We start from the raw sequence: 17582 nt of genomic DNA, 5'->3' as shown, positions 1-17582 counted from the left end.
CTTGTGACCATTCTTTATTTGGATGTGGGCTGTTTTGTTTCCCTCAATGCCCTCCATTTTAAAAACAAACCCTGTTGCCTTCCTGTTTCCCTTAACGCCCATTCCTCAGACGAGAGCAGGATCGGCCTCGAAGTCATTTTGTTTTACCTCAGAGGCCGAGTCCATCTGTCGCTTCATTTTGGCAGGCCTGATAAGGCAAAATTTCACTTATTCCCACCATTCCCACCCCCCCAAACAACATAAGGGGGCAAGCTGAACACTTGAACAAAACATCTTTCTGAAATCTAAATATTACGCCCTCGGAGCATGTCCCTCCTCCCAGCCCTTTCTCCATTTAAATCTTTTTTGTAATGCCTGACTGATGTCATGTTTCTCCTCAAGAGCTCGTGTGTGGGAGTCAGTTCGGCTGCCGTTTTTTGTCCGCTTGATGAGAAATTATTGACTCTGGTTGTAACAACGCACAGGCGGTTTTCCCACAGTTTTTGCCCAAACTTTAGAAATAATTATTATTATTATTATTATTGTTGTTGTTGTTGTTGTTGTTGTTGTTGTTGTTGTTGTTATTAAATTATTAAATTATTATTATTATTATTATTATTATTATTATTATTATTATTATTATTTATACCCCACCCTCCCCAACCAGAGCTGGGCCTGGGCTCAGGGCGGCTAACGCCAATAAATTAAAATCTCAGGGGAAAAAACATTTAAAATACAGGTTAAAATGCAATTTAACTTTTGCTGCTTTTGTTTTGCTGCTTTTAATCCTGTTGTTATTTGTACTGCATTGTATTTAAGAATGCGGATTACGATTATTGATTCTCATGTAAGCCGCCCTGGAAAACATTATTTGAAGGGGTTGGTTAAAATCTGCCATCCAAATAAACAAATAAACAGGATAGCTCAGTTGGCTGGAGCACGGTGCTGGTAATGCCAAGGTTGCAGGTTCAATTCCCGTAGGGGCCAGCTGCATATCCCCTGTTATGTACTGAATTGAATAGGATCCAAAATGCAGCAGCCTGATTGGTCCTAGAACAAAGGATCCAAAATGCAGCAGCCTGACTGGTCCTAGAACAATAGGATTCAGAATGCAGCAGTCTGATTGGTCCTAGAACAATAGGATCCAGAATGCAGCAATCTGATTGGTCCACATGAGCCACCCAATCCAGCTCCAGGTGGAAGTGAATCCGCAACCTGATTGGCCTACAGGTGAATCCCGGAATTAGCCAATCACGTAGGGCCCATTGTGTAATAATGTATATAAAGCAGACATTTTGGGGGAATTAGCATTCCTCACTACTATGAGCTGAATAAAGAGCATGAAATCCACACTCGACTCCGAGTATATTTCATCCCTTCATTGCAGGGGGTTGGACTAGATGATCCTCAGTGTCCCTTCCAACCCTATGAGTCTACAAGTCTCATATATACTGCAAGGGAAACTCAACTCTTCCCATCAGGGATTTGCAGTGACGGGAATAGCCTCAGACAGGGAAGTATTTGTTTTAATTCTGCACAACATTTACAAAGAGAACAAAAGAAAAGCTTTTTATATATTAAAAAAACAACAACAACCGCCTAGCTTGTTTGTCCAAATCCTGCAATGAAACGGGGGGGGGGGGGGGATAGCATGTGGTTCACTTTGAAATTAGACACAAGAACCCTCTGAGATCTGGGAATCCCAATGGATACTGGGCAAAATTATTTGCAAAGTAAAGACAGCAACACACACCAACCCTAATAGATCATACAGAGCAGCAGTGGCGTAGCGTGGGTTGTCAGCACCCGGGGCAAGGCAAGTAATTTGCGCCCCCTAACCTGTGGATTTTAGCACTCGAGTCTCTTCCACTAGTGCAAGCGCGCCGCCCCCCCCCCCCCAGATGTTGCACCCGGTGCGGACGGCCCCCCACGCTACGCCACTGCAGAGCAGTCCTAATAACAGGTCACAATCATACTTTTAAATGCACTCTTATATCTCTTTAACCATCATAGCTTATCCTCAAAAATCCTGAGATTTTTCGTTTCTTGAGAGTTGTTAGGAGACACACACACCCCTCACAGAGCTGCGATACCCAGCACGCTTAAAATCTACATTTCCCATGATTCTTTGGGGGAAGCCATGACAGTTAAGTGTTTAAGATGGCACCATGAACATAAGAGAGCACATGGTTCAATGAATGGTTTCCCTGCGCTTTGCCATGTCTCCACTAGACTAACCGGTATTCGTGTTTTACTATATGTATATAAAGTACCAATAAGCAATCAGAGTGTTTATTTACATAGTTTTCCTAATTTATGCCTCATGACCCAGTCAGAGCCTTCATGACCCAGTCAGAGCCTTCTTTAGAGTTTCTGCCTTTTCCCCCCAACATGGCTCCTATGCTTTTAATTGCTCCTAATTTAACAGATAAAGCTTTCTCATTGCCGAAACTTCATGCTTGGTGACAAGGAAGCTTCATGTGATGAGTTTCTGTCGGTATCTGACAAAGAGCAACTCCTCTGTCTTGTGGTTTTAGAGTGCTGGGGGGAGGGTTACACTTAAAAAGAACGAAAAGTGAGGTAGTGGGGAGACTGAAAAGAGAGAAATCTTGCACAACATAATCCTTTAAAAGGGGGGGGGGGGACAACTACGGATGTCACGAGGTTGTGCTGAAAAATGCACTTCCACTGTTAAAAGGAGCAGTAATGAAAGATGGATTCAGAAATAGACCGGGACCAACTGACTCCATTATGAAGGGGTGGGCAGCTGAGATTTCCAAGAAGGAGGAAAGATGGTTAAAGCGATTAGCAAAAGGTATTCCAAGACACATTTCCTGCAAGGAGGAGACTTCCTTTTCCTGCCTGCATGGCAACAGACCTGCTTTTTATCAGATCAAAACTGTTTATTTCCAATTGAGGGATGCAGACTCAACGAAGTTTTCTTTCCCATCCAAAAAGTCGTAGGCTGAGATAATGAAACAGCCCTTTAAAAACTGAGCGGCATTCTGGTAAACTCAGTTGATATGTATCAACCCACACATTTGGGAAGCAGGATAAGGGGAGTTTAACAACCTACTGTATTCTTAAATAACTCTGCAGTTTCTGGAAAGAGTCTGTCCCCACATCTTCTCACAGCAGGACATTTCAGAGGAGTTATTCCATTCTGACCCTTTTATTTCCACTCCTGTCATATCACTGGCAGCTTACGTAAATTGACTATTTGTCCTTTTTCTGCATTCTGTCAAAATTTGAATTTTTCGACACTTGAAAGCAACTTCAAAACGTGGTTTGAAAACAACCACCACTTCAGACTCTCATACATTCCAATAAATATGTGCATAGTCTTTATTTTATATCAGATATGCTAAGTGCTTTTTTTCACAGGTGGGGGGGACGCAGGGGGATGCATAACCCCAAACATTTTGTGAATCTAAGTTTGGCCTTATTGAGGGGCAGTATTTCAATATGAGTAGGAAAATGACAGTACCCGTAAACATTTTTTTTAGGGAGGAAAAGCACGGGATATACTGATTTAATCCAAGTGGCACACAACAGAACATACTAGTCCAGTTATTGAGATAAATGTGCAGTCAAATGGCAAACCAGCACACTGGAGAAAACAAGCTTGCTCCATCTTCCATGTGACAGCCCTTTAGATATTTGAAGGTGGCTATCATATCTTGTCTCAGGCCATATCTTAGCCATAAACAGTTATCCAGGCTAAACATACTCAGTTCCATTAACTGTTCCTCATAAAGCTTGGTTTCCAGACCCTTAATCATCTTGGTTGCCCTCTGCACACGTTCAACATCCTGTCAACATCCTTTTTAAACTGTGCTGTCCAGAACTGGACACAGTACTCCAGGTGTATTCTGATCAAGGCAAAAGAGAGCAAAACTATCACTTCCATCGATCGGAACACTATACAGTGGTACCTCGGGTTACATACGCTTCAGGTTACATACGCTTCAGGTTACAGACTCCGCTAACCCAGAAATAGTGCTTCGGGTTAAGAACTTTGCTTCAGGATGAGAACAGAATTGTGTCGCAACCCCACTTACCACTTTTTCCCAGGATGGCAAGGAACTATTAGTGAGCAGTCTTTGGGTTCAGTCAGTCAACCAGCTACAAATCCACCTAAAAATGACCTCATCCAGACCACATTTTACCAGCTCCTCTGCACGAATACCATGGCTGATTTTGTCAAAAGCCTTACTGAAAGCTCCTTCCACAGCATTCCCTTGCTCCCCCAAGCTTAATAAAAAAAATGGAAATGTGATTCATCTGGCATGACTTGGTTTTGAGAAACCTATGCTGGGTCTGTTACTATCACTGCATCATTTTCTAAGTGCTAACAGACAGACTGTTTAGGATCTATCCTGGTATCAACATCAAGCTGAAGCATATGTAACCTGAGGTACCACTGTAAAAGGTAAGTGTGCAAGAATTTAGGGTCACATATTAATGGTACAGTATGCATAGCTTAAATTTGCCAAAAAGTGTTCTTCAAAGAAGACCACTGGACACCATCCCATAATACTGGATGAGGGAACTGAAAACCAATTGTTGCAGTCCCAGTTATATATATGTAGTAGCTTTTTCAAAGCCCTTTCATGTTGGAAATCTCCTTTGACAGCTGTTTGTACAGCTGGAAATTGTGGGTGGGTGTTTGGTTTAGGGTTTTGGATTTTACTTGTGTTTTGTTGGCCTGTTTTATTTATTTGTGAATCGCCCTGGGATCTTTACTGAGTAAGGGTGGCTTAGAAGTGCAGTCGATCAATCGACCAATCAATCAACCAACCACCCAATCAATCAATCAATCAAACAAACAAACAGTGCTCTGTAAGAGTTGCTGCAGTGTGGCATTGACATTCATCCCACAGTGAAGAATGTTGGTCAGCTTTATATTTAGTCTCCAGAGTTGACTTATGCCAAAATTCACGAAGCTATGGAAGCAGAACGGTCATGAGATGCGGCTGGTTGGTTCTACTGGTCCTTTAAAAAGAATGGTGGCGATTGCCAAAATTCGCTTATCAATCCCATGTCCAGAGCAGATAAATGCCAGTGCCTGTGATGTTGTTGTTGTTGTCTAGTCGTTTAGTCGTGTCCGACTCTTTGTGACCCCATGGACCAGAGCACGCCAGGCACCTCTGTCCTCCACTACCTCCCGCAGTTTGGTCAAACTCATGCTGGTAACCTCGAAAACACTATCCAACCATCTTGTCCTCTGTCGCCCCCTTCTCCTTGTGCCCTCCATCTTTCCCAGCATCAGTGTCTTCTCCAGGGAGTCTTCTCTTCTCATGAGGTGGCCAAAGTACTGGAGCCTCAGCTTCACGATCTGTCCTTCCAGTGAGCACTCAGGGCTGAGTTCCTTAAGAATGGATGCGTTTGATCTTCTTGCAGTCCATGGGACTCTCAAGAGTCTTCTCCAGCACCATAATTCAAAAGCATCAATTCTTCGGCGATCAGCCTTCTAGTGCCTGTGATACGGCGGGTCAATAAGGAATGCCAGCTTTGGATTGCAAAAATACAGGGCCACTGGGCTGAGGACAGAGCCAAGACAAAATTTGGAGATACACTGTCAGAGCCAGAGTGGAACCTGATGCATTGTGGGTGAACAATCTGGACAGAGGCAACTCCAGATGGTGGTTCATTTTCTGGGGGTCCAAGCATACTCCAATTCTCAACTAACATAGGGTCTCTCTTCAAGGTCACTGCCTTGTCTGGTCCACAGACCTCTGTCCTTCCAGATTAAGAGACTTGGTGATGGCAGCTGGCCCAAGGCATCCACAAAGCCTATCCACAATGTAGCCAGGACTGTGGGTTTTGGTGGCTGGCTAGATCACTGTTCTGGTTGCCTGACAGAAATAGGGCATACCGGTAATCTTTCTGCCCAGACTGGTGAAACAGAGACTGATCTTGTTGACAGGCCCCACTCCCACCCCCTGAATTAGTCAATTGGATTCTGAAAACGAAAACAGGGGGGAAGGAACTGATCAGCTGGAGGAATGAAACAGAGTAAGGTGAGGCAATAAGAATCACTTAGTTGTCAGAAATAGGAGATTCATGAAGAATAATTGCGCAGGACCCTACTGTGTTCTGGGGGGAGAGAGGGAGGGAGGGAGGGACTGTGTGTGTGTGTGTGTGTGTGTGTGTGTGTGTGTGTGTGTGTGTGTGTAGATCTGTGCTTTGCAATAGGAAATGCTTTATTAGCTGGGAGTGGTGGAGAGAAGCCAAGCAGGAAGAGGCAGTAATAAGAAACATTTTTAACTTCTCCCACCTCCAGAGCTTGCCAAACCACTGCTTTCAGAGCGAGAGGGAAAGTGCAGAGGGGACTGCAGAAAAGAATCCTGGCTCCTGCTCCCCATTTAATCAACCTTGATTTCGATACGCCGGCCTCCCTGGGATACGCTTTGCCAGGAAGGAGCTTCGGACTGAATCAGGGGACGCTGCGCCTTTAAAGTTGGAAAATTCAGGAAGGTTCGCACGGTCATCGGAAAGGAGACCCATGATTCTGTATCAGGCCAGGCATCCCAGAATGGTGAGGAGCTGCCCAGGGTGATCTAAATACATGCATCTGCTGGTGTTTTAAAAAAGCAACAGCATTTCAGACTTTGGTACCGAAGAAAACTTTTAGCCGAGGCCCGTTGAAACCAGGAAGGCAGCAGGATACAGGACGTGCCTAAGCTTCACTCTCTTCCACCTACATAGACTTCTGGGTAAGTCAGATTCAATGTTTCTGACATTTTCATTTTTACTTGAGGGGGGATTTTTTAAAAGAAGCTGTCAAGCAAACAGGAATTTCTAAGATCCGATCTTTAGGCACCAGGCCCCTCATAAAAGAATGGAGAAAAGGTTGAAATGTATCACTACTGAAATCAAATTCCTAGCAGCATTTAGCATCTTCGGTTTTTTCTAGCCTGGCTCTCAGACAGGACAGACCAGCTCCCTTGAGCTCCTCCACAAAACCAACTGGCCATTGCTTGGACTCTTCTTGAGCTCAGCTCAGCTGGGAATTATGGCGAAATCCTTGGGCAAAAACGCCGCAAGGACGATGCTAGACAGCAGCACCAATTCGCGGAGAAAAATCGAAACAGATGTTTCCAGGGGTGGGTTGAAATATTTCGTTTGTGGATCGCGGGAATCTGGGGGGGGGGTGCCAAACCACTGGCAGTGAAAGCTGACCACAATAATAATTATGATTTATTAATTTTATACCCCGCCCCTCTGGCTGGGTTTCCCCAGCCACTCTGGGTGGCTCCCAACAGAATATTAAAAACACAATAAAAGATCAGACATTAAAAACTTCCCTAAACAGATGTCTTCTAAAAGTCAGATAGTTATTTATTTCCTTGACATCTGATGGGAGGGTGTTCCACAGGGCGGGCGCCACTACTGAGAAGGCCCTCCGCCTGGTTCCCTATAACCTTACTTCTCGCAGTGAAGGAACCTCCAGAAGGCCCTTGGAGCTGGACCTCAGGCTGAACGATGGGCATGGAGATGCTCCTTCAGGTATAAGAGCAGCTGTAAGAGGATTTATATGGGGCGCGGGTGGCGCTGTGGGTTAAACCACAGAGCCTAGGACTTGCTGATCAGAAGGTCGACGGTTCGAATCCCCGTGACTGGGTGAGCTCCCGTTGCTCGGTCCCTGCTCCTGCCAACCTAGCAGTTCGAAAGCACGTCAAGTGCAAGTAGATAAATAGGTACCACTCTGGCGGGAAGGTAAACGGCGTTTCTGTGCGCTGTTCACCAGAAGCGGCTTAGTCATGCTGGCCACATGACCCAGAAGCTGTACGCTGGCTCCCTCGGCCAGTAAAGTGAGATGAGCACCGCAACCACAGAGTCGGCCACGACTGGACCTAATGGTCAGGGGTCCCTTTACCTTTACCTTTTAAGAGGATTTATGGCAGTGGTGGAGAATCTTGTGCCTTCCAGATGTGTTTAGACAACAACACACATCGGCTCAGACCATTGGCCATGCTAGCTGGGCCTCATGGCAGTAGAGAGTCCCAACAACATGTAGAGGGTCACTGGCTCCCCCCCCCCCCCATTGCAGTGATTTTGTCTCTGTCTTCATCTGAAATTGATAGGCATGTCCATTAAAAATATAGTTAGTGTAGCATTCTTGAACACAGTGAAAGGGCAACCTGAAAAAGCACAGGATACAACTTTATTAATCCAAGTAGTATAAAGGTAAAGGTAAAGGTACCCCTGCCCGTACGGGCCAGTCGTGTCCGACTCTAGGGTTGTGCGCCCATCTCACTCAAGAGGCCGGGGGCCAGCGCTGTCCGGAGACACTTCCGGGTCACGTGGCCAGCGTGACATCGCTGCTCTGGCGAGCCAGAGCCACACACGGAAACGCCGTTTACCTTCCCGCTAGTAAGCGGTCCCTATTTATCTACTTGCACCCGAGGGTGCTTTCGAACTGCTAGGTTGGCAGGCGCTGGGACCGAGCAACGGGAGCGCACCCCGCCGCGGGGATTCGAACCGCCGACCTTTCGATCGGCAAGCCCTAGGCGCTGAGGCTTTTACCCACAGCGCCACCCGCGTCCCCAGGTAGTATAGAGAAATTCTAATTTCCTAAATGACTGGTTCCTGAGGAAGCTACAGTTAAGTCAGCCACCACTGCAGATGTGAGTCGTTGCACAGGATTCAAAAGCGGAAGCCCTGTTCAAAGGCTTCCACCTGCACAATGGGGCTATTCCCCCCTCTCCTCCCCCATGTGCCCCCCCTAAAATTGTCTGGGGGCGGGGAAGGAGTCAGAAGAACCACCAGAACATTATGCAGGGAATGGAGAAGAGGATTGCTCCATCTGGCCATCAAACAATTGCCTTGGTGAGATGCTAAATTCCTCCCATGTTGCAGGAAAACAGAGCTGAAAGGAGGAGGTTGCAGGAGGATGGTAGTGGGTGGGATAAGGGTTAAGCACTTCCCCCTCCACCTCCATTTTCCCACTCCAAATCATACCCTCCCCTTCTGCTTTTGCAGCTGTTTGGCAAAGGCTCATATTCATAGGCCCAGGTTTGCGCCCCAGTGTGTGGTTCCAGCTAGGAACAGATGAATCTATCAATTTTGCTTTCTCTCAGTTTTCCTACCTTAAGTTCAATTCTCTGCATTTCCACACCAGTCTGTGAATTTATTTAAGTTTGCAAAAATTTGTTAGCGTCACGGTACAGATTTGCCCTAATAGTCACACCTTTATGCAATTTTCCCTAATGCTGCACACATAACTTTTGTGAGCACAAGCGAATCTCATTTTATTTCCGTTCATGACAACAGAAACTATCCCGTGGTTTACGTCAGTTTCTACAATGCAAAACTGCGCATGCTCGGAGTATTTCTGCAAATCACATTTTCCTCGACCACTGGCCAGGCTGACTGGGGCTGATTAGAGTTGTAGTGTAGCAACATCTGGAGAGACACAAGCATCTGGTCTGACACATCAGGAATGTAGACACCCTTGTAAAGTGTGGAATGGCGGGTGGGAATGTGAATTGTGTGCTTCACAACTAAAGTAATACACATGCCTATCTAAGGGAGCCCCTGTAAGGCCATTGGATCAGATCAGTTTATTTGTACCTAGCCATCGCAGCTTCTCAAAACAAAAGTTTAGCAGTGTAAAAGTAGCACAAGATGACATCAGGCCTATTGAAGGCTTTCTATTCCCGCAGGCATTTTAACGAAATTCTGGTTTTATAGTTTTATCTGGTTTTTATCCTTTTGCACCCTGATTAGAGTTGATTATAATTAAGTAGCATATAAATTGTTCAAATAAGTAAATAAAACTCAGACCTGAGCAAAACTATTGCAGTAAGCCTACAATTTGCATGCATTTAACTTGTGCGCATTTCACTTTACGCGTGTGGCAAAAATTTGTAAAACAATTAAAAAGAGGGCAGAAAGGGTACAGGGTTCCAGGAAAAATGAGGTTTGGCTATACGCAGTGCTATTTTTCTAGAAAAAGAGGTGCCGGAACTCACCATGAACGCCTCTCTTGTTCTCTAATAATGGCAATGGCGCCCACCTGAGAGGTGCCGGAACTGAGTTCCAGAGAGTTCCTGCTGAAGAAAAAGCCCTGACTATACACAGTTTTGGCTTTAGATGCAATCCCCAGAACATAACCCCTGCATAAGTTGTGGGCTTCCTCTATATGCCATTACAGTGGTACCTCGGGTTACATACGCTTCAGGTTACATACGCTTCAGCTTACAGACTCCGCTAACCCAGAAACAGTACCTCGGGTTAAGAACTTTGCTTCAGGATGAGAACAGAAATCCTGCTCTGGCGGCGCGGCAGCAGCAGGAGGCCCCATTAGAGCCAGTGTGGTGTAGTGGTTAAGAGCAGTAGACTCGTAATCTGGGGAACCGGGTTCGCGTCTCCGCTACTCCACATGAAGCTGCTGGGTGACCTTGGGCTAGTCGCACTTCTCTGAAGTCTCTCAGCCCCACTCACCTCACAGAGTGTTTGTTGTAGGGGAGGAAGGGAAAGGAGAATGTGAGCCGCTTTGAGACTCCTTAAAGGGAGTGAAAGGCGGGATATCAAATCCAAACTCTTCTTCTTCTTCTAAAGTGGTGCTTCAGGTTAAGAACAGTTTCAGGTTAAGAACGGACCTTTTCCCCTAAGAAGCAGGCGTCTCTTAATTTCGTGGCTGCCACCATCTGCAGTGATCATGGAGCCCAAGAAAGTGAAATCTCTCACTGCCTCCATTTCTTCCCCTTCTATTTGCCAGGAGGTGATGGGCCCAGTGGCCATGATCTTCGTTTTTTTTATGTTGAGCTTCAGACCATATTTTGCGCTCTCCTCTTTCACCTTCAATAAAAGGTTCTTTAATTCCTCCTCACTTTCTGCCATCAAGGTTGTGTCATCTGCATATCTGAGGTTGTTGATATTTCTTCCGGCGATCTTAATTCCGGCTTGGGATTCATCCAGCCCAGCCTTTCGCATGATGAATTCTGCATGTAAGTTAAATAACCAGGGAGACAAAATACAACCTTGTCGTACTCCTTTCCCAATTTTGAACCAATCAGTTGTTCCATATCCATGAAAATGGTTAAAGGTAAAGGTAAAGGTACCCCTGCCCGTACGGGCCAGTCTTGACAGACTCTAGGGTTGTGCGCCCATCTCACTCAAGAGGCCGGGGGCCAGCGCTGTCCGCAGACACTTCCGGGTCACGTGGCCAGCGTGACAAGCTGCATCTGGCGAGCCAGCGCAGCACACGGAACGCCGTTTACCTTCCCGCTGGTAAGCGGTCCCTATTTATCTACTTCCACCTGGGGGTGCTTTCGAACTGCTAGGTTGGCAGGCGCTGAAAATGGTTAGGAGGTCCCTATTTCCCTCCCAGAGCTGTGGCTGGTGTAATAATAAATCCCTCTTCACAGGAAACTCCGAGAGTTGTAGCGCTGTTAGCGGAAGAGGGGCCTTCCAACAACTCAAGTACAACTCCCAGAATTGGTCGGGGGAAGCCATGACTGTTTAACGTGGCATCGTAGCACCTTAAAAGCATGGTGCGGATGTGACTTTAGGTTGCGAATCTGTCACCCAGTTGTGTACACTTCACTCCATCACAGGCACTCGGTTTTTAAAAATAGCTGGTCATTGCAGGGAGGACTGCACCCGTGGGAAATTCTCCAGCCCCTAACCTTGAAACAAGGCCAGATATCATCCTTGAAGTCACACACCCTGGATTTATTTTTTTAATTTAAAAAAGGAACCAAGTCGTGAGTACTATTTTGGCCCTCAGAAAGCAGAACCAACAAATGTGTTTGAGGTTTCCAGCCACAGAATCGTACTTGGCGTTTATAGAGGACTTTTCTTCTTGTCATCTTCTTCTCAGCAATCCTTACAAAGATCCTACAACGAGTATTATACTCGTGACATATTACAGATTGGGATGGGGGCAGAAGCAGCCAGCCCAGCAGCACGGGGGCAGGTCAGGGGCTGCATTGCTGACTTTGTTTGCCAACACCGCACACCACTTCCGTTAATAATAAAATAATAATAATAATAATTTATTATTTATTATTTATACCCCAGCCACTCTGGGTGGCTTCCAACAGAATATTAAAATACAATAATCTATTAAACATTAAAAGCTTCCCTAAACAGGGCTGCCGTCAGGTGTCTTCTAAAAGTCTGGTAGTTGTTTTTCTCTTTGACATCTGGTGGGAGGGCGTTCCACAGGGCGGGTACCACTACCGAGAAGGCCCTCTGCCTGGTTCCCTGTAACTTGGCTTCTCTCAGCAAGGGAACCACCAAAAGGAAATATACTCGGAGTTGAGTGTGAATTTCATGCTCTTTATTCAGCTCATAGTAGCAATGAATGAAACTTTCCCCAAAACGTCTAGCTATATACAGCATACACATTATTTACACAATGGGCCCCGTGTGATTGGCTAATTCCAGGCTGCTCCTGCAGGCCAATCAGGTTGCGGATTCACCTTCTCCAGAAGTCTGATTGGCCTCTCCTGCATGCCAATCAGGTCGCTGATTCACTTCCACCTGGAGCTGGATTGGGTGGCTCCTGTGGACCAATCAGACTGCTGCATTCTGGATCCTATTGTTCTGGGATTCAGCTCAGTACATAACATGTAGCGTTCATTCTGATTTGTTTGTGGGGAGGTTATATGATGTTGTGTCGAGCACGTGTCATCCCACACTTTTTAGTGCATTTTCCCATCACTTTCCTTATAGCAAAATCTGGGCGTGGGTTTGGATATGTGTGGGGGTGGGGATTGTTTGTTACACAAGAGTGCCAAGTCAACTTTCATTGTGCCGTCCGAATTATCCACTATGTGGCTGAATCCCAACAGCGACAAAGGTACAAAGAGGAGGTCTTGTGAGTGTGGAAATTGGGATCCGTTCCCGTAAGCAAGCTGGCAAGCAGGAAATGTGGCTTACGAGGAAACCTGCCAAATTCTGCCTGCGGTGGAGCAACTGTGCAATTGCTTCACCATGCGGCCGGCTCACAAGCCTCAAACCGCAATGACCGCTGCATTTTTTCTGGTGTGTGGCTTCAGTGCACCCTGAAGGTGACCACATCAGCACATGCCAAATGTTAGCACCCGTTCCATTCAGCAGCAAAATCCTGCACTGGCAGCAAGTTCCGACTTGTATAATCAGTTCCACTTCCTGCTCAGCTTCATGTCATTTAAGGGGTTTTTAAATGTCAAAAACGATGACCGTACGATGAGCCCTGCTGAATTGGAACAAGGGTCATTCTAGTGCAGCATCCTGCGTCCCACGCAATGGCCAACCAAATATCTCTGGAAAGCTCACTATCAGGGCATGAGGGCAATAATGGCCCTCTCCTGCTTTTGTTCCCAACAACTGGCCTTCAGAGGCACACTGAATAGGGGTTTCATTTACCTGTCAGGGACGTGGGTGGCGCTGTGGTCTAAACCACAGAGCCTAGGGCTTGCCGATCGGAAGGTCGGCGGTTCGAATACCCGCGACGGAGTGAACTCCTATTGCTCGGTCCTAGCTCCTGCCCACCTAGCAGTTCAAAAGCACGTCAAGTGCAAGTAGATAAATAGGTACCACTCCAGCGGGAAGGTAAACAGTGTTTCCGTGCGCTGCTCTGGTTCTCCAGAAGCGGCTTAGTCATGCTGGCCACATGACCCGGAAGCTGTCTGCAGACAAACGCCAGCGCCCTCGGCCTATAGAGCGAGATGAGCGTGCAACCCCAGAGTCATCCGCGACTGGACCTAACGGTCAGGGGTACCTTTACCTTTACCTTTATTTACCTGTCATGACCAAGAAGAACCATTGGTAGAGCTATACTCCATGCATTTGTCTGTTGTTGTTGTTTAGTCATTTAGTCGTGTCCGACTCTTCGTGACCCCATGGACCAGAGCACGACAGGCACTTCTGTCTTCCACTGCCTCCCGCAGTTTAGTCAAACTCATGCTGGTAGCTTTGAAGACACTATCCAACCATCTCGTCCTCTGTCGTCCCCTTCTCCTTGTGCCCTCCATCTTTCCCAACATCAGGGTCTTTTCCAGGGAGTCTTCTCTTCTCATGAGGTGGCCAAAGTATTGGAGCCTCAGCTTCAGGATCTGTCCTTCCAGTGAGCACTCAGGGCTGATTTCCTTAAGAATGGATAGGTTTGATCTTCCTGCAGTCCATGGGACTCTCAAGAGTCTCCTCCAGCACCAGAATTCAAAAGCATCCATTCTTCGGCGATCAGCCTTCTTTATAGTCCAGCTCTCACTTCCATACATCACTACTGGGAAAACCATAGCTTTAACTATACGGATGTCTCTGCTTTTTAAGATGCTGTCTAGGTTTGTCATTGCTTTTCTCCCAAGAAGCAGGGGTCTTTTAATTTTGTGGCTGCTGTCACCATCTGCAGTGATCTAGTGACCAAAAATACAGGTATTTGGTTCCCATTAGCATGCAATAAATGACTGGGATTATCAGATAGATGATAGATAGATGATAGATAGATAGATAGATAGATAGATAGATAGATAGATAGATAGATAGATAGATGATAGATAGATGATAGATAGATGATAGATAGATGATAGATAGATAGATAGATAGATAGATAGACCATTGAAGTGATGCTTTGGCAATCCATTCAAAAGCTGTTAAGTGCACACGCATACACTATTATTATATTTGCTGTCATAGCTACGGCATCCTTTATCCCCCCCTGCAAGAACCGCCCATGCCAGGACACGGAAATCCCACTTCCTGACTGCTGGAGATTCTGCACAGTCCCCTTCCAGTGCGTTAGCCCGCAGAGGCCCTGGACTTTGTTCTGGCAGCTTGTGGCCAACAGCATGCTTGTTAGTAGAACTTAGGATGATTAAGCAGATGTAATGAAAAAATAAATACATTACAGTAAGTTCTTTTAATTGGCAAATCCGAAGGTGCAGTAAACATTTGCCCTTGTGGCTATATAAAGAGAAATATTTATTTAATGCCATAAAAGGGGGAGGGGAGAGAAAGAGAGAGATGCTGCATTCCTGTTATCCACTTGTACCAGATTGCTATTGCTCACCCTTCTGCCTCAGGGCGAATTTGCAGAAGTCAATACCTGAGGTTGACGGGTTCTGAGCATCACTTGATTTTACGCTAGGCGGCTCCCTAGCTGCACACAGATTGGTCCAGGAAAATTAACTTGAGACTGGATGAAGAGCTGCCACCAATCATTTGTGGACAGTAGGCGATGAGATATCTTTATTTTAACAATTATTCTTATTGATTTTTCAAGTTTCGATACATAATATGTAAATGAGAAGAAAACACATTCAATAACATGAACTACATAGTAAGATACTGTAAGAATACGATGTGATTTCACCTGGTTTGGGACCAGAACTCATTCCTGTTTAGGGAAGCTTTTAATGTTTGATGCGTTACTGTATTTTAATATTTTGTTGGAAACTGCCCAGAGTGGCTGGGGAAGCCCATCCAGATGGGCAGGGTATAAATAAATTATTATTATTATTATTATTATTATTATCATCATCATCATCATCATCATCATCATCATCATCATCATTGGCTGCATCCACATAAAACGCTGGCCATAAATCATGGTCGGGGAACTTATTCTACACACAACCTACACACTGGGACGTGCAGGTCAGGCAGTCCACACTTTACTCCTCCCTTTCTAGAGTGGGGAAACAAACTTAAGAGTGGCTGGCTGACTGCTACAAACCAGCACTCATTGGTTTTTATCTCCAGATGTAACACAAACGGTTTTGAATTATGGTGCTGGAGAAGACTCTTGAGAGTCCCATGGACTGCAAGAAGATCAAACACATCCATTCTTAAGGAAATCAGCCCTGAGTGCTCACTGGAAGGACAGATCGTGAAGCTGAGGCTCCAGTACTTTGGCCACCTCATGAGAAGAGAAGACTCCCTGGAGAAGACACTGATGCTGGGAAAGATGGAGGGCACAAGGAGAAGGGGGCGACAGAGGACGAGATGGTTGGATAGTGTTTTCGAGGTTACCAGCATGAGTTTGAAAGTGAGAGAATTGAAGTTATGATTGGAAAAATGCGAAACTTAAAGACTCCAAATGGACAGATTCTTCATCCCTACCCATATGTTATTTGCCACAAAATTTGTGGCGGTGAGTTTCCTCTGTAGCTTCCTTTGGCTTGACAGAGGGCAAAACAGTATGCACACAACTTTTCACTTGTCTCCTCCTCTGTACATGGGCTGTAAAAGAGATGCGGGTGGCGCTGTGGTCTAAACCACGGAGCTTGTTGAGCTTGCTGATCGGAAGGTCAGTGGTTCCACACGATGGGGTGAGCTCCCATTGCTCTGTCCCAGCTCCTGCCAACTTAGCAGTTCAAAAGCACGCTAGTGCAAGTAGATCAGGCATGTGCAAAGTCCATTTCAGGGGCCCTTTGGTCGGCCCTCACGGCCCTTCACTTCATCAAATCTGGCCCTCTTTGAAAGAAGTTTGGACACCACTGAAGTAGATAAATAGGTATCGCTGCGTCGGGAAGGTAAACGGCGTTCCTGTGCGCTCTGGTTTCCGTTATGGGGTCATGTTGTGCCAGAAGCAGTTTAGTCATGCCAGCTACATGACCCGGAAAGCTGTTTGTGGACAAACACCAGCTCCCTCGGCCTGAAAGCAAGATGAACGCCACAACCCCATAGTCGCCTTTGACTGGACTTAACTGTCCAGGGGTCCTTTACCTTTTTAAATGGGCTGCGATGGAGCTGATTTATAGAAATGCTCGATTTGACGATTCCCTGGTCTCATCCAAGAAGGATCTGGAGAGCAGTAGACACGAGAAGGCGCCTCTTTGGCGCATCCTCCAGAGACTTCGATGCAGACAGTGTCTATGAGAACTGGAGATCAGGCCAGTTGTGAAATGACGAGGTCACAAGGTTCCCCATCTCGGACAGAAAAATCTGGGATTCAGCAGCTGGAGCAAAGGCAATGCTGAAGTGTTGTAGCTGCCGGGCTGTCCAAGAGGATGAAAATGAGCAGAAATAGAGAACAGAGTGGGAGGAAAGATGATAGACAGAAAATGTCTCTATTGAGCATCCAGTCTGATTTGTCAGCGGGGCAGTTGTACGACAATGAGTATTTATCCTGATTTATGTTTACATACATTCCCATTAATCATTTGTTCCTCCCACACTTTCCAGGCCGCAAAAAGCCCAATTCTCTTTTAAAGTGGATTTGTTGTGCTGGGGAAACAGAGCCCTTTAAGCCATAATTGCCTGTGCAAAGCTCTGGTGTGCACCTGAATCTTGCAAAAAGAGTCACAGTCTGGAGGTACACTTGATCGATGGAGAAATGCATTCAAAGGTGTGGAATGAACTAATTGTTATGGAAGGCGTATAACAGTCCTGCTGCAAGCAGATCAAATGGATGCTCATGGTTGTATAACCAGTGCTATTTTTATAGAAAGAGAGGTGCCAGAACTCACCATGAATGCCTCCCTTGTCCTCTTATAACATACCCTCCAACATTTCTCTGATGAAAATATGGATGGCCTAAGGCAGGCATGAGAGACGCGGGTGGCGCTGTGGGTTAAACCACAGAACCTAGGACTTGCCGATCAGAAGGTCGGCGGTTCGAATCCCCGCGAGGGGGTGAGCTCCCATTGCTCGGTCCCTGCTCC

The 17582-nt window shown here is 46.1% G+C and overlaps 1 protein-coding gene across 1 annotated transcript in view; it reads left to right on the top strand.

Annotated features, from left to right (window-relative positions):
• The first annotated feature begins 6164 nt into the window (after positions 1-6164).
• The window catches only part of ACVRL1 (activin A receptor like type 1), a 54295-nt gene continuing 42877 nt past the window's right edge, over positions 6165-17582 (top strand). Inside the window, exon 1 of the mRNA XM_028710519.2 lies at positions 6165-6698. The gene's annotated coding sequence lies outside the window, so the exon portion shown is untranslated. The remainder of the gene's footprint in view (positions 6699-17582) is intronic.

Source organism: Podarcis muralis, chromosome 2 (genome assembly GCF_964188315.1).
Source record: "Podarcis muralis chromosome 2, rPodMur119.hap1.1, whole genome shotgun sequence".
Lineage (NCBI taxonomy): Eukaryota > Metazoa > Chordata > Lepidosauria > Squamata > Lacertidae > Podarcis > Podarcis muralis.
Note: the sequence above shows the minus strand (reverse complement) of the source record. Positions and strands in the feature narration are given on the sequence as shown.